Source organism: Mus caroli, chromosome 3 (assembly GCF_900094665.2).
Source record: "Mus caroli chromosome 3, CAROLI_EIJ_v1.1, whole genome shotgun sequence".
In the NCBI taxonomy this organism is placed as follows: Eukaryota; Metazoa; Chordata; class Mammalia; order Rodentia; family Muridae; genus Mus; species Mus caroli.
In genome coordinates this window covers 115,843,537-115,849,608 of record NC_034572.1, presented here as the reverse complement: position 1 = coordinate 115,849,608, position 6,072 = coordinate 115,843,537, and positions in this window count along the sequence as shown.

Here is a 6,072-nt window from a genome sequence, read left to right as displayed (position 1 = left end):
TCTCTCTCTCTCTCTCTCTCTCTCTCTCTCTCTCTCTCTCTCTCTCTCCCTGTCTCTGAGTCTGGATAGAGTCTTCTATGGCCTTGTCCCCTGATTGGTGAACCCACCTGAAAGTTTCTCCCAAATAAGCCTGCTTTTATATTTTTAATTTGTCTTGAATTGGCTTATTACATTGGTGGGAACACCTACTAACCACTGCCTTACACTTTAACACAGAAAGAGAGGTTAAACCTCTTTGTCCCTAATTCTAGTTCTCATCCAGTACTAGCGCTACTAAACAGTGCTTCTTAATCATGTACTATATTCTTGTATTATGTGTTCATATTTGTCCTTACAATAATCTTGTAAAAGCAATCCTATTATTTTTATCAATTTTATTGGTGGGAAAATTGAAAGTTAATGAAACAGAAATTGAAATAAGATAAAGGTTAAATTATTTTTTAAACATTCTATTTTTATTATTTTTATTAGTTTCTATTTTATGTATATGAGTGTTTAGTCTGCAGGTATGTCTGTGCACACACTTGTGCCTGGTGCCCGAGGATTCAGAATAGAGCACAGATCCCCTATAACTGAAGTTACAGATGATTATGAGCATGTGTGGGAAACTGAACCCAGGTCCTCTACAAGAGCAGCAAGTACTCTTAACCTCTGAGACATTGCTCTAGCCCCTAAATGGCTTTTTTGATGTCATATAAGCAATCTAAATGTCAAAGACCATCCTGAAAGCTACTCTGGATTTCCTATGTAAGGATTTAATAGCCCCAACCCTGACCAGCCTCTAAGATCAACTGAGATGGGGAGCCATCAGGGCAGTGTGGCAGTAGACTGTATAATCAGATGCCATCAGGGCAGTGTGGTGGTAGACTGTATGATCAGATGCCATCAAGGTAGTGTGGTGGTAGACTGTATTCTAGACTCTACATAAGAAATGGAAAAGAAGCAAGAGAAGCGAAGCGTCACAGCATCAATCGGCTGTGAAATGATCCCACCTGGGAAACTCATCTACATCACTGCCTAGGAGCCAAGAGTTTTCCTTTAGGACTTCATCATCATCATCTGCAAACCTAGGACAGGTCCCATAATTTCTCAAAGACCCTTTCTCCTTTCCCAGTGGAACAGTAAAGCGGACCAGATCTCTTAGATAAGTTTGGAATAGGTAAAGTGCCCCAAGACTGCTAAGAAGAGACAGGCACCTCAGCCCAGAATCATTCCCCCCACCCTCAGGGCTTTCCTGCTGCTCTCTGGTGAGCATCGACAAATCATATCCTACCTCTGCACAGCAGCTCGTGACACCAAGGTGAGTTGTCACGTCTCTATTGATGCAGTGCCTCGCCTCCTTCACGTGTTTGCCCTTCTGCCCCCGCCACTCTTATCCTCTTTCTCGGAACGCACTAGGGTCAGAGGTTTTTGAAATGCCCAGCCTTCCACTGATTCCTTAGACGTTTGCTAAGTGCCTACTGAGAATTCACAGAAGATGCCAGCATCGCTGCTTTAGAAAGTGGAACGTTCTTATGAAGTGGTGATACAGCATAGGAAGGGCTGTTTTCAAGCCTGGGAAGGTGTGAAACCCCAGAAGATGGAGTGGCTGGCAGGCAACGGGATATGTGTGTGTGTGTGTGTGTGTGTGTGTGTGTGTGTGTGTGTGTGTGTGTGTAGGGTGATAGTGAAGAGTGAACGAGTGGAACTATTCTGAGAACAGCCAGTGGTTTGGAATTTCAAGCGTGAGGGTTATAGATCAAGATCACAGGTTTGGATTATAGATTGTAGAGACAGAGAGGGCTTGGAGAGATCAGTAGGGGTCGGATTATCAGGGACATTATATGAGGTGACTCTGAGGACAATGGAAATCATGGGAGGCTTATAAGCAGGGGAGGGTGGCACAGTTTCCTGTGTCCAGAGCAACACAGAACTCTGAGCTCCGTCAACACCACTGGTGGTGGGGACACACCCTGCTCTTCTCAGCTCCCTTTTCTTCCACAGTTAACTTGAGCACCTAGGCCGTTTCTTTTCTTTGAGATGGGGTCTCGTGTACCCCAGGCTGACATGGAACTCAGTATGTATCCGAGAATGAGCTTGAAGCCTTTCTGCTCCCTCCACCTCCCAAGTGAGTCACAAGAACTCTAGTCCCTTCAGGTTGAGCATACGTTTGTCTTTTAATGATGGCCAATTGTCCACATTTCAAAAGGCAGTTAAAATAATATGAATGATTCTAAACTATATATACAATATACTCTCTTCATGTAGACAGTGCATAAACCTTTTCCAAATATCTGACACATAAGCTTGGGGGTTTTTTGTTGGTTTGTTTGTTGAGTAGCAAACCAAATTGTATGTTCTTCACACCAAGCCCCAAAACTCACTGTCAGGCCAGAAAGGAAAGCACGTGAGTCATCAGTGGCTGGGGTCTCCAGAGCCCTCCCCCACTGTTCTAACTAATCTCTTCTGATGGAGCAATGGCCTAAAGTTATCCTGTTCTGCAGATTGGCTGCCAAAACTGTGGCTAGAGCTGTCAATGTAACAGTTCCAGTATTGTGCATGTGTACATCTGGAGAGTAGTGATCACCTCCGGGGCCTCCTGCACCTTACACAGAACCCCACCACCACACTGTACCCCCAGCACAGAGAATGCTCTATTAAAGGGTGATTTCCTTCTATAGCTTTCAGTCTGTTCTCTCAAAACCTCTTCTGTGACACCCAAAAAGCTTTGTCTGTATCTGGTTTACTGAGACTGACTCTCATCCTTGGTGGGCAATTCCAAAATCTGGCAAGAGATGCTCCAAAAACAGATCAGGGGCAGGGAAGAAGCTTTGCTGACAGTGAGGAAATTCAAAGAATTAAAGAGAAACGATATTCTAAAAAGAATGAGCTAAAAAGAAAGCTTCCTCTGGCTACACACTTGAAGAAAAGATGTGGAACCATCACAACCATTGGTCCACCATCAGGGGCATTGGTCCACCACCACAGGCATTGGTCCACCACCACAGGCATTGGTCCACCACCACAGGCATTGGTCAACCATCAGGGGCATTGGTCCACTACCACAGGCATTGGTCTACCATCAGGGGCATTGGTCCACCACCACAGGCATTGGTCCACCATCAGAGGCATTGGTCCACCATCAGGGGCATTGGTCCACTACCACAGGCATTGGTCCACCATCAGGGGCATTGGTCCACTACCACAGGCATTGGTCCACCATCAGAGGCATTAGTCCACCATCAGAGGCATTGGTCCACCATCAGGGGCATTGGTCCACCATCAGGGGCATTGGTTTACCATCAGAGGCACTGGTCCACAATCAGGGGCATTGATCTGCATTAGCATTTCAGGGTCCCCTCTTAACTCCCCTAACTGGGCACTGCCAGGTATCTATGTGTTTAATATCCCTCTGGCCCAGATACCTTCTTTCAAAGCCAGCAAGCTTACCTGATGTCACAGGCAGGTGACTCTCAAGGCACAGATTCCCACTGTGCTTCACCAGGCCGAGAGGTTTATGAACAGATTGTAAGGGGTAGGGAGCACCAGGCTCCCTCAGCCTGACAGAGTGCACACTTAGTTCCAAACCATGAAGCACTTGTGGATGCCCACTGGCTGAGGAGCACCTCTTTCAGCAGTGAGCACCTGGCAACCCAGCCTCACTGCCCGTGTTTACTATACAAATGTTTCGTACCACTGGACACTTCCTGTCTGGGGCTGAAAAAAAAAAAAAAAAAGAAGGGTTTCTTAGGAAACGTGTTTAAAAATCTTTTTTAAATCTATGTGTTCATGAAGGTAACCTGCAATAATGTCTCTAAGAGAAAAGAATTGGGAAAGAGTGTCTGACAGTTGGAACGAACTTGAACTCAACTGTCATTTCCATATAACAGAATAAAAAAGGCTGCATTTTCTGCTATGAAATAATACATCTCTAAGATACACCACTACAGGTTTGGTGCACTGGGGGGGGGGGACGTTATTTTAAAGCAGGCTGTGGGCCAATGAGATGTCTCAGCAGGTTAAGGCACGTGCTGCCAAGCCTAACCTGGGATCTATCCTCAGGACTCACTCCCCAAGATGTCCTCTGACCCCCACAAGCACTCAGTCATACACATACAAATAAATGAAAAAAAAAAAAACAATCTAGTTTGCAAGCAGTGTTTATAGTAAGGTTTGAATCTCATTAGTTTTTACTTTCTTAGAAAATTGGAACAGTACACACACACACACACACGCACACGCACACATGTGCACGCACACACACACATGCACACGCGCACACACGCATGCACACACACACACACATGCACACACTCGCACACGCACGCACGCATGCACACATATAATCCTTGGAAGGGTGGAGGCCCGGCAGAGCTGGGAAAGGAGCGGATCTATGCCTCCTACAGATCTTGCATTTTCCTCCTCAGCCCTGTGTGTACACTACTGTTATGAGAACGGGGTTTGGAAAGGGTTCCTTTCTTACTCGGTGAAAGCCAGTGCGTCAGGACGATGCTTTAGTGAATGAAAGGTCTCCTCTGGCAGCAACCTAACTGCCCCGGTGTTTTAAAAGAGCTTTCCCTTCATCTCTACATGTGTGGAGTGATTTCTCACTAGGAAGGTCTATTATTTCCACACGATCCAGGTGTGGGACAAGAGAGGAACGTAGTGTGTAATGTTCTGGGGCACACAGTAGGTTAACTACGGTTGACAACCACTGATTTTAAAATAGCCTGCAGAGGGGACTTACAGTGTTCCTCCCCTAAATACATGACAACTCTCAGGAGATACCAATTACCTTGATCTGATCTTTACACATTGCATGAAGGTACTGAAATACCACACTGTACCTGTAAATAAATACACACAAGTACTCCGTGCCAGCTAAGATTTGTAGAGAATATTCTTTTATACAGAATAATTTCACAGATCTGAAAGTGTGTGGTGCCCCCAAAGAACTTAACAACTGAATGCTTACTGGAGGAGAGTCGGTAAGGTTGCAGGAACTTGTCCTTGTGCCTTTCTCGCTACCAACTGCACAGGTGTATTAACAACTTTGTGACATCTCTGCATGGTAACACTTTCTGTCTTGACTGGAGTCACATGGTCTCACCACGACCCCAGACAGATGTATCTCCCCACCCACCCCTTTTCCTGGGCCCCCCAAAACCCCTGCAGGCATTCATTCATCTCCAACTCACAGCAAGGGGTTCAAAAGGTTTAGTCCTTAACTCCTAAGGTCTTACAGAGAGGAGGTATTTCACCAATCCTCGGACCAATTTCCCTTAAACGCAGCTGCGAATGCAATTTGGGCTGCAATTTCTATCAAAAACAAACAAATAAACAAAAACAAACAAACAAAAAACCTTTTACAGGAGCCAGTCAATATTATTATAAAATGTATTACAAATTTTAAATTATAACTCGAGCTGGGCTCAAACCTCTATGTAGCCCAGGTTAGCTTTGAACTCACAATCTTTCTGCCTCAGCGTTCCAAGTGTTAGGATGGCCATGCTTGGCTCTCTTACAAGGTTCTAAATTCAAACAGCAACTCCATCTATAAATTTACTCTATCACAAAAAATATGACATGTCTGTGCTCAAGGATGGTCACTGTTACATTTGTAGAGAAAAAAAACTAGAAATAGACTAGTCAAATTATGATAATCCATATAACAGAAATTATATAGATATTTAAAAGAATAAAAATAACCTGGAAACCTAAGTTAGGTGAGAAAGAGTGGGTAACATGGTCCCCAAACTCTATGTTTGGGAAGTCTGTTGGTAGAAAACTCACCCTATAAAGGCTGTGTGCACAAGTGTATCTGTGCTTTGCCTGGAAGGACACACTATTAGCTGCAGCTGATGTCTAATTTCAGGACAAAAGGATGGAAGACTGATATTATTCTAGAACTCACTATCCAGTTCAGGCAGGCCTCAAACTCAGAGTGACTCTCCTGTCGCAGTCTCCGGAGTGCTAAGATTACAGGCATAAGCCACCAGATCCACTTACTGCTTTTTTTTTTTTTTTTTTTTTTTTTTTTTTTTTTTGGTTTTTCGAGACAGGGTTTCTCTGTATAGCCCTGGCTGTCCTGGA